Genomic DNA, 22,383 nt, shown 5'->3' on the forward strand with positions numbered 1-22,383 from the left:
AATTGCCAGCTTGTTTTGTGGGGGCCCAAACGAACCAATAATTTCAGCCACAGTCATGTGGCAGACCCTGGCGCTGAAATTATTGGTTTGTTAAGTGTGCATGTCCTGTTTATACAACATAAGGGTGGGTGGGAGGGCCCAAGGACAATTCCATCTTGCACCTCTTTTTTTTCTTTGCAGTATGTACTGTTTGGGGCCTAGTTTTTCAAACTGCCATCCTGTCTGCCACTGCAGTGTCACTCCTAGATGGGCCACGTGTTTGTGCCGCCCACTCGTGTCGCTTAGCATAGTCATCCATCTACCTCGGTGCAACCTTTTGGCCATAAAAACAATATTGTGAGGTGTGAGGTGTTCAGAATAGGCTGGAATGAGTGGAAATGAAGGTTATTGAGGTTAATAATAGCATAGGAGCAGAAAAACCCACAAATTCTGTGATTTCAGCTGTTTTTATGCTTTTTTAAAAAAAAATACAGATCCAAAACACAAAACCCAGAACCCAAAACACGGAAGGGTGGTTTTGGCAAAACCAATCCAGATCCAAAACACGAAGAAAGATCCAGATCCAAAACCAAAACACAAAACACGAAAAGTGGCCGGTGCACACCCCTAATATATATACATATATATATAATATATATAATGGCCCTTATAAAATCAGGCATCATTGGGGAGGAGCTGAGGCCAGATGGAGTGTGCTGGGCTACCTGGAAGCAGCAGCCAAAGCCGCGGCTGCTGCTCCTTCACACACAGTGATCACATAGTGATCACTGTAGTTCCAGAGCCACAGCGGGAGGCTACCAGAGCTGCCGCCGCTGCTCCTTCACACACAGTGATCACTATGTGATCACTGTAGTTCCGGAGCCGCAGCGGGAAGGTGTCCCGCTAGCAGCCCGGATACATAGAAGCGGCGGCGGCTCTGCTCCTTCACACACAGTGATCACTATGTGATCACTGTAGTTACGGAGCCACAGCGGGAGGGTGTCTCGCTGGCGGCCCGGATACATAGCAGCAGCGGCGGCTACCAGAGCCGCCGCTACTGCTGTTTACGGAAGGGGGTGGAGATGGCTGTCCGATCACTGCTGGCTACAGTGATCGGGTCACAGCAGCAGCACTGCTGCTTCTATGGGAGGGGGGCTGCCGATGCTGCCCGATCACTGTGGCCACTGAGAGGCAGCCACGCTTGCAGAGGGACCAGAAGGTCCCTCTGATGTAGGCGGCTGAGGGAAGATTAGCTTCCCACAGCCGCCTAGTGGGCATTTCTGACTGGTCGTATCAGATACGACCATGTCAGGGAAAGCCCAGCCTGGTGTGGTCGTATCTGATACGACCGTGCCAGGCAAGTGGTTAAAAAATGTAAGGCTGCATTATGTTTATTATTTTTCATATGTTACTGTTGGTCATGTTTTTGTCTGACGCATTCGTCCACAGTAGTAATAGTAATGATTTGTTGCAGATGCTCTCTGCGTGCTGGGACTGAGAGCATCACTGTTTTTCTAGGTTTAGTTACTCAGTTATTTCACAAGACAGGCATAGGTTAATACAGTATGGCTCACTCTATTACTGACTCCACTAATGTACAGAAAAACCTTACATTTTTTACTTGGAAAGTAAAAGGCCTAAACACCCCTATTAAACGTCGCAAAATCTTACAACAACTTAAAAAATTTAAACCTGACATAGCGGTACTACAGGAAACTCTTTGGAAACAGGGTGACCCCAATATTCTTCGAGACTCTTGGATAAAGGATTACACAGCAGCATCCTTCACATCCAAGAAAAGAGGGGTGTTAGTAATATTCCATAAGTCCTTAAGATATACAATTTTAGACTCCATTCTGGATACTGAGGGCAGATTTTTATTTCTTAAACTGACTCTAGAAGGCGAACTAATTACTCTTGTCACTCTGTATGCTCCTACAGGTCATAACAATGCATTTTTTTCCGATCTATACACCCGACCAGGGCTGGGCGGAAGGAGCTCTTATCCTAGGAGGAGATTTTAACACCACTCTTTCCCCTAGTCTGGACAGAACGGGAACATCTGGTGAGTGGCGAGGCAACACATCTCCAACATTGCAGTTCCTAATCGACTCCCTATCTCTGATATAACTGTTTTACTCACACCCTCATCACTCCTCAGTTCGATTCGATTTTTGGCTGGTCTCTAACTCTTTAATCCCTAGGATTCAAACTTCACATATTGAAAACATAGTTATCTCCAACCATGCTCCTACATCGTTTTCACTACAATTATCTGCCCCCAAGGTCTCTTCTTTTAATTGGAGATTCCCTTCATATTTATTCACTTCCCCAGATGTAAAAAAATACTTAGAACAACAATTCCTCAACTATAGTAATGATAATGCCTCACATATTGATAATATCTCAATGTTTTGGGCTGCATCGAAACCAGTAGTGAGAGGACACATTCTGGCCTATGTTTCTCATAAACGCCGTCAGCTTAACTCACGCTTCTCAGAGCTAAGTAAAGCTCTTTCACAATCATATGCAACTATGCTACAGACTAATAACGAGGAGACACGGCAAGGTTATCTGAATAACAAGAGATTGTATGATACATTGTGTACGGAGAGAGCCCAATATCACCTTGATTTTCAGAAACATCGCTACTTTCGTTGGGGAAATAAAGCGGGCAAACTTCTGACTAATATAGTGCGGAGTCAAAAATCATCCCCTCACATTATATCACTTAAAAGTCCCTCAGCAACACTTCATAAAACTGAAGATATTGCAGCCTCTTTCTTACAATATTACACAGATCTGTACTCAGCACAAAATGACGACCCCGCTTTGGGGATGAGTTTTCTAAAAGAGGCTAATTTACCATCCCTCTCTGAGGAAGCCCGTAATTCCCTAACAGCCGGTCTCGGAGCTGGAGGTTTCCTTGGCTATCAAATCTCTAGCCAACGGAAAGTCACCTCGCCCAGATGGCCTTAGTGCCGAATACTACTAATTGTTGACCCCACATGTGACTCCTCATTTGGTCTCTTTATTTAATTCAATATTGACAGGGAACATGACACTACCAGACTTTAATCAGGCCCGAATTATCCTTCTACTGAAACCTGAGAAAGACCCTACATTGTCTCAATCCTACCGACCAATATCCCTACTTAACCAGGACTTCAAACTCTTTTTGGTATTGTTGCCCAACGCTTACAGTTAGTACTACCCCATCTTATACACCCTGCACAAACCGGATTTATGAAAGGAAGACACAATATACATGGGCCCTCATTCAGAGCCGTACGCTCTGAGCAGAGCGCACGCTCTGAATGAGGGCCGGCCTCCATGAAAATGGAGCGTCCTTCTGGACGCTCGTATAGCTGTGGGTCACCACCCACAGGCTATACGAGCGTGCATTTTGATGGCCGCGATGGTCGAGACCATCGCGACCATCGAATTTGCGAGCCGGAGCCTGCGGTTGAGGTTTTCAACCGCAAGCTCCGGAGTGATTTTGGCTCTATCAGAGCCAAAATCACTCCCACTGACATCACTAGTGATGTCAGTGGGCCGGCTTCTGACGGGAGGCGTTCCTGTGGGAACGCCCCCGTCAGGGAGGCACGCCCCCGGCACGCCTACCAAAGGGGGCGTGCTGTCAATCAACATTGACAGCACGCCTCCTTTGATCGGACACAACGAGCGAAGGACTTTCCTTCGCTCATCGCGTCTGGCGCATGCGCACGACGGAGCTCCCTCCGTCGTGCGCATGCTCAGTCCAGAACATCGACCCACTTGCGAGCGGACAGCCGCTCGCGAGTGGGTCTGAATCAGGCCCATAGTCATTTAATTGCAGTGTTAACTAAAGCCCACCAGATGAGAAATAATCAGACGCTCCTTGTCAGCTGTGATGCTGACAAGGCATTTGATAGGGTGTCATGGTCTCACCTTTTGCGTATTTTTCAATTACAACATTTCGGCCCTGAATTTATCGCGCTATTCAAGACATTATATCACACCCCTATGGCATTCCTAACAATAAATGGTCTGAATACCACATCACTTAGTTTACATAGGGGAACTCATCAGGGCTGCCCCCTGTCCCCTTTATTATTTAATTTGGCTATAGACCCTCTTATTCGCACTTTTTTGTTATTGCAACAGTGGCAAGGTGTAAGTGTCGGAGATAACACATTGAAAGTCTGCATATACAGACAACTTACTATTGTACTTTTGTATTCTGCCATACCTAAACTTCTTCACATCTTGAAAAATGTCCACATAATCTCCGGCTTTCTGATAAATTACAACAAAACGGAAGCCCGGGCCTTACATACAGATGCAACTAAAGTTTGGAAGGATTCTTTTCCCTTTAAATGGGCTAGGACAAATTTGAAATACCTAGGTCTTAACATTCCGACATATCCCTCAAACCTGTAGTCAGCCAATTTCCCTGACTTGATACAAAGCACACTTCTAGATTTAAAAAAATTGAAACACCAACCACTCTCATATCTCGGTAGATGTCAGTTAATCAAAATTATATCTTTTCCAAGGATTTTATATTTCTTACAGATGCTTCCTCTGCTTCCCTTAGAATCTGATTTAAAATTGATTAACAGAGCGGTCAGCAAGTTCATTTGGGCGGATAAAAAATCCAGGATCTCACTATTCAAACTTACTCAGCCACCCACTTTCGGAGGAACCAATCTCCCTTGCTTAAGATCCTATGCCATAGCGTCAACTTATCGCTGTGCAATTGACTGGATCAAGGGAACAAATGGATTTGCTGACATCCTGGTGGAGCAATCTTTTAGCACTGATGTTCCATTAGTTAGCCTATTACATTCACACCCCTCATCTTTCCCAACTCATGTAACACAAAACTTACTACTACATACTACTTGCATGGCTTGGCGACAAGCCAGAGCTCAAATGAATTCTCTCCTAGTGTTTCCCTATTTCTCCCCATTAGTCATAACCCAGGGTTTACTGCTGGGATGTTAACGCAGGTTTTTAATACCTGGAGCTTACAGGGACTTCAATATATATATCAATTAATAGATTTATCCAGCATGAAGATTTATTCCCACAGCCAATTACAGGAAAGATTCCCCCGTCTTCCAATCCCAATATTTATCTATTTCCAAGTTATATCACCGCTTTAATCCCTCGACACCCCATTTCACCTGGGAAGAGCGATTGGATGATGTGTTGTCACGCTGCCCTTCTATGTCGTTCTCCACTTCCACACTATACACTTATATACGCCGGGAAATACATTTGGAGGTGGAGACAGCTGGAGTTGCTAAATGGCGTTCTACATTTCCTTCCATATCTCTACCAACTATATTTAAATCTTTTGTTAGACTTAATAAAACAATTAATCTCTGCATTTTACGCTGAAATGCAATATAAGTTATTGCATCGCGCCTATTTCACCCCCAAATTAAGATTCCTTACAGGCGCTTCTACAGACTCTAACTGTTTCAAGTGCAAACAACTGATGCAGACCTCATGCATTGTATGTGGTCATGTGCAGAGGTACAAAGGTTCTGGTCCCTAATACACACATATATATCCACCACGTTGGGAATTAGTTTTGTATTAACACCTGAATGGGCCATGTGGGATATTATGCCATCGTCTGGGTCATTCTGTCCTTCTAGAGGTGCCCATCTGCTACTAGCAAAGATTGCAGCAGCTGCAAAGAAAACCATCCTATCCCAATGGATCTGTGCCGACACACTAACACTCGATCTTCTACACCCTAGAATATCGTATCTATTCAATATGGATTGGCTAGAATTATCTCTTAATAAAGATAAACGAGCAGAGAAATTCTTTGACACCTGGCTACCGTATGTTCACACATTACCGCCTCAGGTCAAAGATACAATCCGGGCTGCAATCCAACTTACCGCTTGGTACAATGAAGAAACCCTGTCTACAGGTTCCACTCCCTTTTAGATTTTGTAACACTATGTTCCTCATGGAAATAGATTTGGTTTACTGCTGTACACCTACTGATTTCTTGCTTTTTATTGACCATTATGTTGTAATGTTCATTGCAGTCTTACAATAAAATATGTTTAAAATATGGTGTACAGTAATTCTGGCGAAATACTAAAAAAAGTGTTATAGAGAAAAGATGTTAAAGAAATCAGAAATAAGTGGTTTAAAACAATTCCTGTGGCTGCTGGTCACTGGGGTTAATAATATATAATCAGGTTGTTTGCAGTCCATATTATAATACATGAATGTCTCCAATATCCATGAGATACCCTCTCTTCAATATATTTATCGTATCCGCATGTAATTTGCGGTGACCGGCAGCACACTGGGAACACTGACGCGCGTTTTGCCTGGGACTGCTTTTTCATGGCTTGAAAAAGCAGCCCCAGGTGAAACGCGCGTTGGCGTTCCCAGAGTGCTGCCGGTCACCGCAATATACATGCGGATATGAAGGAGGAATCACTGTTGATGCATTTCACACAAATATAGATACCTGGCGTGTATACACAATTTAATGTGTATACGCTGAGTGGGACTCATTGTTAAATATACCCTTGTGTTTTACATATGTATAGCCATCTGCAGAGACCGTGTGTATGAGAACTCCCAGTGATATGATCTTAACCAGGTAAACTACACATATCCAGGGAAACCAGTATAACACCTGACTAAATGAATATATATAAGAGCGCTTTCTCAAATTTATTATGAATGTTTACTGGTTACAATAACTACTGGTCATGAACGAAATCACGTCCTGCAGACAACATGATTACTATTAACATATGATACACGCAGCTGTTATGGATAAATATTGAAACTGCAGCAACGTGAAAGACAGGGGATAATCTATCACAAAGACTGCTCTATATACATATATATAATATATTCAATAGAGGGTAACTCATGGATATCAGAGATATCCATGTATTATAATATGGACTGCAAACAACCTGAATAATTGATTATATATTATTAATCCCACTGACCGTCAGCCACAGGAATTGTTTTAAACCACTTATTTCTTTCACATCTTTTCGCTATAAAACTTTTTTATTTTGCCAGAATTACTGTACACCATATTTTAAATAGACTAATAAAGGTTATATTTTATTAATTTGTTTAGAGATTATAACATCAAGATGATAGACCTATGAATGAGCACCAGACCCTGTTTCTTATCTTTTTCTCTTGGAAATGATACATTGCTACATTTAAATAAGATGGTCTGGTGGCACCTCCATTTATACACATATATATATATATATATATATATATATATATATATATATAAAATAAAATATCCTTTTAGAGGTTGAAAATAAAGAGGAGCATCATAGTGAATAAACGAGGATCAATAAATAATTATCTGATAAGAATAAAAATGTAATACAAAATAATATTGTCAGTGCGGTATCACCACAATTTTTTCTTGCCAAAGCAGAAGTTGTTGGCGCTGCAGGATTTGGCCGAGTTCAGCAAGCCATACCACAGAGCATTTGTGGATTGGGTCCACAAAAAAATACAAAACCTCCGCATAGTGTTTGTGAAAGAACACAAAAAGAGTGAAGCCTCCAAGGGTCTGTAGCGGGGGCAGAAGACGTCTACCACCCCACCTTGTGGTACTATGACCTGTCCTTCATACTGGAGCAAGACCCACAGCATGAATCCCTTGTGTTGATGGCAGAGTGCGAGGCAGCAGAGGAGGCCGCAGATGTTGGTGAGATGTCTGAGGCAATTTTGGTACGTAGAGCCAGTGCATACAGACCATGCTAAATGTTTTTGAGAAACACTTGCCGTAAAGTTCTGAATTGTCCACTTCACTTTATCTGAGACAGTCCTCCTGCCATGGCACTCCCCCGCTCCATTAATATAGGCCAGGTATTCTATCCTTACCTGTTTTGACCGTGCAGTGCCCGTGTATTGAAGTCCAGGTGCAGCCACAGACGACAATTGAAGTATCTCCTCTGGCTGGTCTGGATCTTCTGGCATAGCTGTGCCTGATGTGCTTTACTGGGTGGTGTTGCGCCTGAGAAAGTTGTGCAGGACACAGCATGCCAAGACGACCCAGTCAATCTTGTCCACACGCAGGTTGATGGTGGTGTGGAAGATGCAGAAGCGGTTGCTTAGGATTTCAAAGACGTTCTTAACAATACGGCGTGCCCTGGAAAGCCTGTAATTGTAGATTTGCTTCTCCTTGATCAGGCTCCTTTGCGCATATGGCTTCAAGATGTGTTTATGTACTGCAAACGTCTCGTCAGCCACAAACTCAAAATTTAGGCCATGTTTGGTTTCCTCCACAGTCGACAAGTTAAGAGTCTTGGAGGTGACCCTCTCGTAAAACACACCATCCGAAGCACGCCCATTCTTGCCAACATCAACAAAAATGAATTCATAATTGGCATTCACCACCGCCATAAGAATGATACCAAAGTACCCCTTATAATTATAATAGTAAGATCTGTTGTTGGCAGGTGAGGTTATGCGGATATGTTTCCCATTGATGTGTCCCCCGCACTACTCCCCCAGCCACTTAACCAACCTCCTCATCTCACACTATATATAGTGTCTTACTAGAGGCAGATGACGATATTCCTAAATTTTATAATTTCTAAAAAAAATATTTATTTTTGTAAGACAATTATCAACAAGTTTTATCATTTCCAATAGCTACTCTATGATATATGATGCTTCTGTCGCAGATTGAATTAGATCAATAAACACATGACATAAGGGCAGATTGATGGGACTGGGACCACGTGTTTACTGACCTATTCAAATCAGCGCCAGAACCACCATATATCATAGAGCACCATAGTTATTGGGACTGATAAAACGTGTTCATAATTTAGTTTTACTATTGTATTTGCCTCTATATTGTAAAGTATTTTAAATTTCATATTTAAAGTTGTATAATAAAAACTACAGAAATGTTGGCAGCCAAATTTATAGTTTTAAGGTGTTTTACACTTAAAAAAAGTTTTCTACATTTAAAAAAAAAAACAAAAAAAACAGTTTAATAAAAAAAACTATTTTTCTTTGTCAAGAAATAAAAGTGTAGTGCATTTAAAATAGCTTTGCAGGTCTCAGGGATGATGACGCCCAAAGCTTGAGGGACCCTCCTGTAGGCAGGTACATCAGGGTAGCCACCAGCCACTCCTCAGCAAGGATGTCCCTCCACTTCACCGCAGAGTGATGCGGCGGCCGCGGGGCATGCTGGGAGGGATTCCTCATAGCAGCGCGATGCGGCAGAAGCTCATAGACTTCTATATTGTAACGCCAGCAAAAGCTGACGTTACCCTCCGCATCAGAGCCCGGCGGCTAGCAGAATGATGCTTACGAAAAATGCGGTAAACTGGGAGATAACCGCATTTTTCGTTTACTGCATCCCACCCCAGGTGCTTTGGTACGCAAATGATATATCGTGAATGATCTAACGATTTAGAAATCATTGACGACGCACGATATATCGTTAGGTTGTTGGTCAGATTGCGCAGGGTGTATGCACAATATCGTTTGCCTGGGAGTACCGGAGAGTTCATGAAAAATAGCTGACGACAGCGTATCATTTGCGAGTCATCTTGTGTCAGGATCTGGCCTGGGATCGGCCTTTACTCATCGCTGGACTGGTGTCTTTAGGCTCCGATGCGTTCAGATGTCAGTGGCAGTGGTGGGTTATGGCTGAGGATTCTCCCCGGGGTCTGATAGGACTTTCATGCGTGTGTCCTTGCTCCTGTGTTAGCAGGCATGGGCGCAGTCGTGTTGGTTCATCTCACCTGACCAGTTTCCTCCAATGGCAGTCCTGCTTGTGTCCCAGCTGATCTCAGGATCCAATGACCAGCTGCCTAGGGTCTGAGGTTCTGGTTTTGTTGTGGACCCGGGGTGGTATTAGGAGCAGACACTGCAGCAGGTTTAAAGGAAAATGTGGAACTTTTAATGAGTGATTTAGTAGACATGAATATGGCAAAACAAAAGTCTGGATATAGCACAAAAGTGCACTTGGAAACTGTAGTGAGGCAATGGGAAAAAGTCCAGATAGTGACAGACAGGAGACAGTCCAGTATTCCAGGTTAGTGAGGTTTGGAGTGAAATGCAGGCTGAGAAATAATATCCAGTGGAATGCAAGTGGAGGCAAGGTGCAGGGTAACAGGAGACTCAGGTACTCAGGCAGGGGAGAGGTGAATGGATGATGCAGGGGAATCCAGCGGGGTAGGAGTAGGTAAGGTGAAGCAGGCTTAGGCGGCAATTCCAAAAGGCAGGTGTACGAGCACAGGAACTCTCTCTCAGCTCTCGCTGAGAAACATATTGCACTGGCAATGGAAGGAAGCTCTGAACTCCCTTAAATACCTAGTGCCCCGCCGTGACAGGCCAGAGAGAGCACGTGACACACCAGGATTGGGCGACTAGGTCACATAGCCAGAGACAAGATGGCGGCACCCATGCCGGAGTGGAACGGAAGCACCGCCAGGCCTCACCAGCCCAGAATGACAACATGCCCGCACAGGACCACGCACAGCCAATGCTCCCCGCCAGACACCAGCACCACCGCCAGAAGCCCCTTGCCACAGTGTCCTCACAGGTATCGATCGCCACGCCGAGAAACCCTGGTCGTGACGAGGGGTATTTAGGTCTGACTCCTGCAGCATGAAGTTGCTTTTCAAGTTTACCATATGACTTCAAGTAGTTATTCCTGGTGACAACCGGCTTACGTCCAGAGGCAATATTACTTTCCTCGGTGTTCCTGGTTCCCTGTGTTTTTCTTGTGACCTCTGTGTATCCTCCCTATGTTCACCACGAGTTCTTCCTGTGGATCTCACTTGCACTGCTGTGCATTCCATTCCTGTGTTTCCGTAGCAATCATTAGTTATCCTGCGTGTCTCCAGTTTCAAGCCTGTGTACAATCTCCAGTTCTTCTGCTAGTGCATCCAGAGTCGCACATTAGTTTACAAATACACACTCCTGTGTACGAATCTCAAGTCATCTGCCAGTGTGTCCGGAGCCGCACCTTAGTGTACAAAATACACCTCCTTGTGTACTTCGTCCCCACGTTCTATACAAGTCCTGTCTACTCTCCCAGTGCGCCCCCAAGTGGCCTCATCGTATACTGTGTTTCAGTCCTTTCCATTTCCTTATGCTACTCCCAGTGTTCCCTGTGTTAGTTGTATTCAATATATTACTCCGGTCTCTTGTCACTCCCAGCTACCTGTTCAGAGGGCCGCGACCTGCTCACTTGGTGCGGAAAAAAACAATATCCCAATTATAGGGGTCACTGGAGAAAACCACCAAGTGAGTTAGTGCCAGGGTTCAGCCATCTCTTACCTCCATGCCGGCTTCCCCTGACTTCTCATGCAGTCAGATGTCTGTGTGTCGGGGATTTTAGTTCCCGACATGGGCGCAGCCATGACAGGTCCTCTCATGTGACCCAATGGTAGCATGGTGTGGGTCACCTGACGCTATCCACCAATGATCTACTACATCAGGGTATAAAGGAAGTTGCCTGAGCAATGTTGTCATTTACCAGTATCTGCTGATGCTACTTCATTCCAGGTCCTTCCCTGTGTTACTCCTGTGATTACTACTGAAGACTCTTGTGCTCCTGTGTGTTCAGAATATCTCTAGTGTGCTTGCAGCAATTTCCAAGTCATTGTGCTCCAGTGTGTTCAGAATATCTCTCCTGTGTTGCAGCAATTACCAAATCATTGTGCTCCAGTGTGTTCAGAATCTCTCTCCTGTGTTGCAGCAATTACTAATTCATTGTGCTCCAGTGTGTTCAGAATATCTTTCCTGTGCTGCAGCAATTACCCAATTCATTGTGCTCCATGGTGTTCAGAATATCGCTCCTGTGCTGCAGCAATTACCCAATTCATTGTGCTCCAGTGTGTTCAGAATATCTTTCCTGTGCTTGGAGCAATTGCCACTCCCCAGTGCTAAAGAGCGTCCTCTGACATCCTCATTGTGCCACCGTGCATCCGGGAACCTCTCTTTAATATACATTGCATGTACAAACTCTCAGCGCTACTGTACGTCCTAGACTCTCTGGTGCTTTTTTTGAAGCTATACAAGGGTATAGCATACCCCTACAAGAACATCCTCTATGGCACAGGTTCTCAAACTCGGTCCTCAGGACCCCAAACAGTGCATGTTTTCCATGTCTCCATACTGAATCAAGTGAAATAATTAGCTCCACCTGTGGACCTTTTAAAATGTGTCAGTGAGTAATGATTACACCTGTGCACCTGCTGGGTGACCTGCAAAACATGAACTGTGTGGGGTTCTGAGGATCGAGTTTGAGAACCACTGCTCTAGTGCCACAGTAGCAAGGTTCTCTATTCCCGCGAATACCAGTTACCTGACCAAAGGACCGCGACCGGCCAGCTGGGTGCAGCTAAACCCATATCCCGTTTGGAGGGGTCACTGGTGAACACCTCCCGGCTGATTGGACTCCGCACCTTTGGTCAGGTCTCACCAACGACTGGTATTCGTGGATGAGGAGACCTTGTTTACAGGCCTCATGTCTCAGATTCTCTCCTCAGCCCAGAAACCTTAGCTTGCACCCCTCAATAGGGGATTCCATGCAGCGGGTCGTGACATTTAGACTCCGCACCTCTGGGCAGGTCTCGCCAAACCTGGGTTTGACCGCAATTGGGAGACTTAGTCTATCACTCCTGTCATTTACATGAAAGGTGACAAAAAAGTGCGAAGGGACTGGTATAAGACAAAGATGGGAGAAGAGATGAAATAATACACTGCACAAGGGTAACAGGGGAATCAAGTTATCTGAGATGGAATCAATTACCAAAAGAGACCAAAAAGAGATATGTAATGTATTTCATCAAATATATTAATGACCAAATGTCAAGTAAGGGTGCACCCTCGGAGCAGATTAATGGAGCATACACACGGTCAGATTTGTCAGATTTGTCAGATGAACGATTGAACGATTTGAACAATTTTACCAAAGTTTTTAACGATTTGAACAATTTTTGACTGCATTAAAATGAATGGAATCGTCCAAGTCTGACTGCAAACACATCAGATGTCAGATATCGTTATCTGACAAACGGGAATGCGCATCGTTCATCGTCCATCGTTCAGGCATGTCAGATATGTCAGATTTTCTTACAGATATGAACGACTGAACGATTTTGAAATCGTTATCGTACAGATCTGAAGGAAAAATCTGACTGTGTGTATACACCATAACAGTTATCAGCAAGAGAGAGAAAGGAAAGTACTCCTAGTAAATGGGGCACACCATAACTTTTAATAATAATCTTTAAGATACGGGTCTCTTATTCAACGAGCGAATACAAAATATACAAACATGAATACAAAACATAAATGTGAACATGAATGTGGTTTATTCAGTGCATATGTGAAACAATTTCAGTGCATATTCACCAAAGTGAATAGCGGCGAAAATAACAAAACACAAACATACAAGATAAATCATGTGTGTGTTTACACAGAATTAAAAATGCACCATAAGAACAGACCATAAATTTGTCCTATATAGGAAATCATATAATTAATGAGGCGTCCCTCAAATGACTGGGAATGTAAACAGGACAGATTCCAGTAAATAATAACATGTGTATCTAAAAGGGAAAAAAATTACTGTGCATTTAGATACACTGAGGTCTGCTTTCACCAGTCATGTAAACATCAGACTGGTGATGAGAGCCCCGTGCAATGGCACAATGAAAGATACTAGCAGGCTGTTTCTACTGTTTGTGTTTTGTTATTTTCGCCGCTATTCACTTTGGTGAATATGCACACAAATTGTTTCACATATGCACTGAGTAAACCACATTCATGTTCCCATTTATGTTTTGTATTCATGTTTGTATAGTTAGTATTCACTCGTTGAATAAGAGACCCGTATCTTAAAGATTATTATTAAAAGTTATGTTTTAGAACAATCTTAGGTGTGCCCCATTTACTAAGAGTACTTTCCTTTCTCTCTCTTGCTGACCACTTCTGTCATTTCCCTGCAAGTATCCAAAACCCCTCGGTTTCTAACTTCATCACAGGTAGTCACAGTACCCGGTTGTGACAGTCTAGTGTGTAGGCTTTAGGGGCCTATTTATCAATATTATTTTTACTAAAAAAAAAAGTGAAAAAGGGTGTTTCACATTATTTTAATATCACCACCAGGGCTATTTTCCTGGAAAAATAGATTCAGGAACTGCAGGTGTAGCTGCCATGAGAAATTGTGGGGCCCGGGACTGACAAAATAGGCAAGGCCCCCTAACTCCCTCCCGATCCGCCCCCCTCCCCCTATCACCAACTGTTGACCTTCTGAATGTCTATATTACTTAATAAATATTGGTCAGGCTGTCAGTTCCAGCATTAATTGGCTAAGTAAGCATACAAACTATTTAGTTGGTTTTGCAACCTTGCATAATAAGTGCTCTTGCATTTAATATAAATAATTTATAATAAACTTTCCGGTGTTTATATGCTGTCGGATTTTATTTTATATATTCAATTATTCATTTATTATAGGTATTAACTTATTAATCGGCTAAGGAGGCATACAGACAAACTAGTTCAGAGGTTCCCAAACACGGTCCTCAAGGCTCCCCAACAGTACAGGTTTTAGAGATAACCATGGTTTAGCACAGGTGACTTAATTAGTACCTCAGTTAATTTGATTTAACACCTGTGCTCAACTATGGATATCTGTAAAACCTGTACTGTTGAGGACCGCGTTTGTGAACCCCTGATTTAATTGCTTTAGCAACCTTGCATAATAAGTGCTCTTGCATTTAATATAATTTATAATAAACTTGTCGGTGATCATATTTATTATAGGTATTGACTTTATTCATTTATTAATACAATTTAGCCCAAATAATAATAAAAGCAATCATTAAATGAAGCAGTATAATTGTAAAGCAATTATTAACGTATCACTCCTGGTTAAAATGTAACTAAATTGCACCTATCCAATAGGGTTTGTCCCATTCTGTGAAACAGCTGATGAATATGCAGTATCTTCCAGATTGGGGTTTGACCAGGGTCGCATATGGATGCAGGGTGTGTGATGCACAATACTACGTTACAGTGTCAGCAGCTGCTGACGCACACAGTATCATCATGTTCTTCACTAATTATCCATATTATCATTGCCCACATCAACCCCACTTATCACAATGTTCCAAGAAATCTTCAGTATCATCATATGCCATATCAATCATTCCCCTTCCTTACCAGGTAGGTTGACTTTCTAAATGTGGACAACATTTGACTGACAAGCCATTTGTTACTTTTGTTGCTACCTCTACTACTCTGGAAGATATGCCAATGGTCCACATAGTATAATAATAGTCAAAGATGATCAGCCCCTTTCCGTCAGTCATAAAAGTGAATGTTGTAATGAATTGTAGGCTAAATCCTACCAAGTTGTATTCGTTAATTCTAAAATAAAGTATTTTGTGCTTTGTTTTATTTGTGTTGTATGCTCAGTAGTATGCTTTCCATTAGCATGTGTATATCCAGAAGTAGCAGTCATATGAATACTGTAAATGTTGGAATAAACCTTTAGCTTCACCATATCATAAATTCAGTGTTATCTATGAAATGATATGGTGAGCTGGAAATGTAATGTGTCTGTCACAGTCCGTACATGAAATCATTTTTATATTCCATGTTGGCACAGTCATTGAGGTCTCAGAGTTCTCAAACTGACACAGGTTGTGAAATGCAGATGACATGGGCAGATGCATTGTCTCATTTCAATATGTAACCATTCAAATGATTTTCGTGACCAGTGGAGGTCCATTTGTCCAGTTGTGAAATGCAACCAATTTTGCGACATTCAAATGCATGTGGTAATAGACTGGGAGCATATTAACAATGGTACACAAAATGTCTGTGCCAAATGCAATGGTCCAGTAGCTGCCATACCTGCCAGATTATTGAGTTGCCTATGCCATTAATACACCTGTATGCAGATTTTGCTTGGCTGACTACGACCTCTAATTGTGACCTTTAATCTTACATCACTAATTACTTTTTTGTTTTACTCCACACAACAGTGTTTTCTTCATCGTAAGTATATCAGTGTACAAGTCCTGGGGGCAATCGAACACTAACAGTTACTAGTATGTCTAACTATAAGGGAATGGTGGCAGCTGGAGGTGAAGGGTACACTAGCCTTAAGCCGTATATGCAACTCTGAATTTTGCACTCCTTATGGATAGAGAGTTGGAACAGGGGACGGAATGAATAGTCTAATGTAGGCCTAGTATAGGAAAGGCATGTTCTCGTGATTGGGCAGTGCAACATGGGAATGCATTTACATCTGCCAATAGCCATATAATTTGCAGATGCAAGAGAGCAGGTGCAGATACATGATTAGAAAATCACAATAATAACAGGACCATACATGCAATGGGCAATAGTGCATGACAAAAATATATCACAAGAAGAAATAAATAGACTGCACTTTGCAAAATTGCATACATCAGCCCAAATATTAATAAATACAGAAACAAAAATAAGGACAAACAAGGGAATGGACATTAGGGACAAGGGAGGGGGGATTCTAAGATGAAACAGGAATTAATATACAGCATTACTATATCTAATATTTAAACCAGAAGGTACCGTAAGGCACATGCTCAAGAGTAGTCTGCAATCTACGGAGCAAAAACCAGTCAGTGAATTTTAAAATACGCATAACTGGTTTCAGTGTGCGATAACCCAGAGATTTAGTATAAGGACCACATTTATTATAAAATCGAATTACACTCTTTTTAGGAACAATAGTTTTACAGTCCCTAAAAGAAGGGAAGACAGATAAGTCCATATAAGGAGAAACACCTTTTTGGGATGCACTGTAGTTGGCATCCTGGAGTACACAATGCCAGCAGTCAGAATCCCAGTGCCAGAATCCCAACAGGAGTCAAAATGTATTTACGCTGCCTGGATTCTGACTGCTGGCATTAACAGCGCCAGGATCGCATACCCAACCCAACTTTTGAGACTGGAGACTGAATGGCAATTACTAAAATTTGCACATGGGGATCTAAGTGCAAATGTACGGAGAAACTAGAATTGAGAAAAAGGAGAACCTTATTCCAAAACTGCCTAATTTTAGTAGATTCACAGAAGTTTATGTTTTAGTGTAAATAATGCATTTGGAACTTTACATTTTGGGCACTGGCCAGTTTCCCCCATGACCATGTGTCGATGGTGACCATGACACACACACATATATATATATATATATATATATATTTATTTTGTAATATGACCGGATTAGGGGTAGATGGACTCCCTCTTCACACACACAGCATCCGGAAAAATAGTACACCAGTCTGGGGTCTCCTGCTAACTGGTCGGCGCCAGTCTTTATTGTGCAATGGAAAAGGAAAACAAAACATAAAAGTAAAGCCTGTCTGGGCACTAACTAAACACGAGGTTCCCTCTCTAAATAAATAGTGGGGCCTACTGCCTCCACCATCAACACAAGCACAGGCACAAGACTTACAGGTATTTTCACCAAGTGTCTCTGAGCAAGCCCGCCTGCTTGCTCTCCCAGGTATGAGACACTAACTTACAATTACACACAGCCTATATCAGCCAGTTCCAGGTGCAGACCCTAATGAGCCTGCTAGCAGGCCAAAAAAAACAAAACCTGGAGTGGCCTGTGGATGGAGCCCACCCTCTCCCAAACCGGCTTTTCCAAAAAGCAGATACTCAAATCTGCTTCACTGCAGACTTTCTCCTGGGGTTTTTTAGAACACATAAGTCAAAAACCTAGTGATCCTATCACATATCCTCCCCCTTTGTTTCGACCTGTGGGGCGGAACAACTGAAGCCCCCAAGCAGTGAACGTGTGACAACGCGTCTGCATTGGCCAGCTGGCTTCCTGGCCTGCGCTCTACGGAAAACTTAAAGGCTGGTAGAGCCAAGAACCATCTCGTTATTCTTGCGTTACTGTCCTTGTTTTCAGACATCCATTTCAGAGGGGCATGGTCAGTAATCAATTTGAATTTTCTTCCCACCAAATAGTACCTGAGAGTTTCTAACGCCCATTTTATGGCCAAAGCTTCCTTTTCCACTGTGGCATAGTTTCTCTCATGTATATTCAATTTACTGCTCAGGTAAAAAATAGGGTGTTCCTCACCCTCTCTGCTTTGGGACAGGACGGCTCCGACGCCTACACCGGACGCATCAGTTTGTACCACAAACTCTTTGTCAAAATCAGGGGTCACCAGAACAGGTTGGGTACATAAGGCTATTTTTAATTCTTGGAAAGCTTTCTCCGCTTCCGGACCCCATTCCACCATGGTTTTTTGTTTGCCCTTGGTAAGGTCAGTAAGTGGGACCGCAATGGTGGCAAAACTGGGTATGAGCCTCCTATAGTATCCAGTGATCCCTAAGAAGGCTCTCACCTTCTTCTTATTCAGGGGTCGTGGCCAGTTCTGTATTGCCTCAATCTTATTGAGCTGTGGTTTTTTTTCAAACCTCTGCCAATGGTGTATCGCAGATATTTTACTTCCTCCATCCCTAGACAACACTTTTTCGGGTTGGCCGTCAGACCTGCCTTAAAGATGGAGTCTAACACTGCTTGTACTCTGGGTAAGTGAGACTGCCAATCAGGACTATGTATGTCCACATCATCCAGATAAGCTGAGGCATATCGTCTATGGGGTCTTAGAATCCTATCCATCATTCTTTGGAAGGTAGCAGGCGCCCCATGTAGCCCAAAAGGTAACATCTTGTAATGAAATAATACTTCTGGCGCAGAAAAGGCTGTTTTTTCTTTGGCGTGTTCGGTTAATGGCACTTGCCAATACCCTTTGGTTAGGTCCAGAGTGGTTAAATACCTTGCTGTCCCCAGCCTTTCAATTAGTTCATCCACCCTTGGCAATGGGTAGGCATCAAATTTTGAAACACTGTTCAGCTTTCGGAAGTCATTACAAAAACGCACACTCCCATCGGGCTTTGGAATCAACACAATGAGACTGGACCACTATGTGATTCTTCAATTACCCCCAATTCTAAAAAATTTTTTATTTCCTTTGACACAGATTCCCTTTGGGCTTCAGGCAACCTATACGGCTTTAGGTTAACCTTAACCCCCGGGTCAGTGACTATGTCATGTTTGATGGCCGTGGTTTTTCCTGACAGGTCAGAAACCAGTACCCTATTTCGGATCAAAAATTCCTTGACCACCTGCTGTTGACTGGCTGACAGGGTTTTTACCACGGTCACTTCGGGTACCAGGGAACCGGGTTTTACTGGAGGGGCTTGGACAGCTGACAGTGCTGCTCTATCCTTCCAGGGTTTTATCAGGTTCACATGATATATCTGTTCTGGTTTTCTTTTCCCCGGCTGGTAAACTTTATAGTTGACCTGTCCCACTTTTTCCAAGATCTCAAAGGGCCCTTGCCACTTAGCCAACAGTTTACTTTCTACCGTGGGAACCAACACCAACACTCTGTCCCCAGGAGCAAAGTTTCTTAACTGTGCATTGCGGTTATATACCCTCTGCTGTGCTAGTTGGGCCTGTTCCAAGTGCGCCTTTACTACAGCCGCAATTCTCTCTTGCATCTGGGAAACATGTTCAATCACTGTTTTATAAGGATTGGGCTGCCCTTCCCATGTCTCCTTGGCAATGTCTAGTAACCCTCTTGAATGTCTCCCATATAACAAGTCGAAAGGTGAAAACCCGGTGGAGGATTGAGGAACCTCTCTTATGGCCAACAGCAGATAAGGCAACAAATAATCCCAATTTTTACCATCTTTGTCGACTACTTTCTTTAACATATGTTTTAAGGTCTTGTTAAACCTCTCGACCATTCCATCGGTTGGGGGGTGATAAACCGAGGTCCTTAACTGGTTAATCTTAAACAGGCGGTACAACTCCTTCATAACTTTTGAGTTGAACGGGGTACCCTGATTGGTTAGTATCTCTTTAGGTATTCCCAACCTGCTAAAAACATGGACCAGCTCTCTAGCAATGGACTTGGTAGATGTATTGCATAGTGGTATCGCTTCCGGGTATCTGGTAGCGTAGTCCAGAATTACTAGAATATATTGATGTCCCCGAAAAGACTTCAACAAGGGTCCCACCAAGTCCATAGCTATTCTTTCAAATGGTCCCTTTATAATTGGTAGTGGGACTAGAGGACTTTTGAAATGTAGTCTGGGAGCATGATACTGGCATTCAGAGCAGGAGACACGTCTTTATGGACACCGGGCAAAAAAAAACTTCTGCACGATCCGCTCAGTGGTTTTCTCCACCCCGAGGTGGCCTGCTGTTATATGACCATGGGCCAGATCTAACACCATTCTCCTGTAACCTTTGGGAACTATTCATTGTTCCACAATCTCCTCCCCTTTCTTAGTCATCTGATACAACAGGTCCTGACATATTACCAAGTGAGGATATATCAAGGGACTATCGGGATCTACGGGTTTACTGTTGACATTCTCCCTGGCTTTCACCAGATTAGGGTTATTTAACTGCTCTACAGCAAAGACCTCTCTTTGACCTCTAAATCCTGCAGACGATCAACGGGCTCTACAACACTTGGTGAGCCATCATCACGCTCCGCATTCTCTAGTGCGCCAATCATGCTAGAAAATGGGAACATCTCTGACTCTGCCACTACATCAGTCACCCTTTCAGATGAGGCAGGATGATTTACCACAGTGCAAAACCGGCTTTCCCACAACTCCCAGAAGTGAGCAAAGTTTCTTCCCAATATTACATCATACATTAAGCCCACGGAGACTACCGTGGAACCACATGGCGTCTCAATGTTCACTTTGGCAGTAATATAATACTGAGTATCCCCATGTATGCATGTCACACCAACGGTTTTTCTCTTATGTTTCAAAGGGTTCACCAGCTCAGTTCTCAAAAGTGTAACCAGGCTACCAGAGTCTAACAGAGGCTCTACTTGGCTGTCTTCCACAGTGAGTCCACACAGGTGTTTATCTGTCTCAGCCTGCCGGTCAGCAGTACAGGCTAGCTGTGCAAAGAAAGATCCCCTGTGGTTGACAGAAGCAGTATCACATTGCATGGGATCAGAGGTAAGTGAACAATTAGCTGCTATATGGACAAAGCCACCACATTGGAAACATTGAGTCACATTAATGTCTAGTCTTTTGCGGGGCAGGAACCTTCCTGGCCTGGCAAGCCTGTTTTCAGGTTCCCCACCCTCAGTCTTAGGCACGTTCCACCACCCAGAACCCTTCTCCTCAGGAACAGTCTTACTATTGTTGTTGGGAGTTCTCCGGTGCGCCATCGGGGCTCAGTGGGGCAGACTCAGCAGCTCCTCAGCCACTACGTACCTCTCCACCAGTTCGACTAACTGGTTGGCGGACTTAGGGTCGGCATGGCTCACCCACTTGCGCAAGGATGCAGGTAGGGATCACAGATACCGGTCCATGATGACTCGTTCGACGATTTGTGGTCCTGTCAGCATCTCGGGCTGTAGACGCTTGGTGGATAGATGGACGAGGTCGTGTATCTGCGAGCATGGAGGTCTCTCCATTTAGAACTCCCAGCAGTGGACTCGTTGGGCACGAACAAAGGTGGTGACCCCAAAGCGAGTTAGGATCTCCCGTTTCAACTTCACATAGTCCTTAGCATTGGCCAGGCATAAATAGTAATAGCAAACAAAAAGTATGGTGGTCGCTCAAAAAGTATGGTGTGACCACCATACTTTTTGTTTGCAGTTTTGTGAGGCATGAAAGGAGCCAGCATTGGGAGGATGTGTTGGTCTGAATAGTGCCATTAGGAGGTTTCTGGGGTACCTTCTAGGTGAGTCTGCTCTCAGCTTATACATGTACTGTTATTATGCAGTACATTAATTTGTAATTATATGATCTAGAGTGGGTGCTACTATTAGGTAGCAACAATTATTTTGGGGTGAGCGTTTGGGCGTGGGGCCCCCGAAGTTGCTCTGGCTGGGCCTTTTTTCAGGGCATCACCACTTAATTCACATAGATATTTTTTTATCACCTTTCTATTTGTCTATTATTTATGTAATTTTAACCCCTTACCATTAACACTTATTGATTTATCTCTACACAACTATACTTTACACTTCACTTTCACCTTTTTTCCATTTTCGTGTGATGCCCTGGGGATAGTCCTTGGCTGGATTCTTTTGGGGTTCCCTGCGTCTCGGACGTGAACCCCATAATGTTAGGGACGCTGGTATAGAGGAGCCTTGATGTTGGCCCAGCGCTTATTCATATATTTGCAAATGTATGTAAACCAATACCTCTGAATTTCTATTATCATGTAGGATTCAAGTATTTTGGTTGATTTTGCTGCAGTGTGCTGGAGGGAAAATCCCTTTTTTTTCTGTAGATAAATTGTAATAGGCCTTTTGTGGCTCCCCAGACAGAAAAGGTGCCACCAGACTTGCCCAT

General features: G+C 43.3%; 1 pseudogene; it reads right to left on the minus strand.

The window, feature by feature from the left end:
• LOC148529130 (transmembrane protein 209-like) overlaps positions 1-22,383 on the minus strand; it is a 438,870-nt pseudogene that overhangs the window by 299,007 nt on the left and 117,480 nt on the right.

The sequence above is a fragment of the Taudactylus pleione genome, unplaced genomic scaffold (assembly GCF_031769625.1).
Source record: "Taudactylus pleione unplaced genomic scaffold, aTauple2 ptg000086l, whole genome shotgun sequence".
NCBI classification, from domain to species: domain Eukaryota; kingdom Metazoa; phylum Chordata; class Amphibia; order Anura; family Myobatrachidae; genus Taudactylus; species Taudactylus pleione.